Source organism: Alligator sinensis, unplaced genomic scaffold (genome assembly GCF_000455745.1).
Source record: "Alligator sinensis unplaced genomic scaffold, ASM45574v1 scaffold583_1, whole genome shotgun sequence".
In the NCBI taxonomy this organism is placed as follows: Eukaryota; Metazoa; Chordata; order Crocodylia; family Alligatoridae; genus Alligator; species Alligator sinensis.
The window spans coordinates 994,199-994,441 of NW_005841983.1; the positions used below are offsets into that span (position 1 = coordinate 994,199).

General features: G+C 53.1%; 1 protein-coding gene across 1 annotated transcript in view; it reads left to right on the plus strand.

Moving 5' to 3' along the window:
- Positions 1-243, plus strand: part of PHKA2 (phosphorylase kinase regulatory subunit alpha 2) — a 74,563-nt gene that overhangs the window by 14,554 nt on the left and 59,766 nt on the right. The gene's annotated exons all lie outside the window — the stretch shown is intronic.

Here is a 243-nt window from a genome sequence, read left to right on the forward strand (position 1 = left end):
ACTGGCGGGAATATTTGAAAGCTCGTGGTGCACGGGCCAAGTCCCGGAGGACTGGAAAAGGGCCAACGTGGTCCCCATTTTCAAAAAGGGGAGGAAGGAGGACCCGGGCAACTATAGACCAGTCAGTCTCACCTCCATCCTTGGCAAAGTCTTTGAAAAAATTATCAAGGCTCACATTTGTGAGAGCCCAGCAGGACAAATTATGCTGAGGGGAAACCAGCACGGGCTCGTGGCAGGCAGATC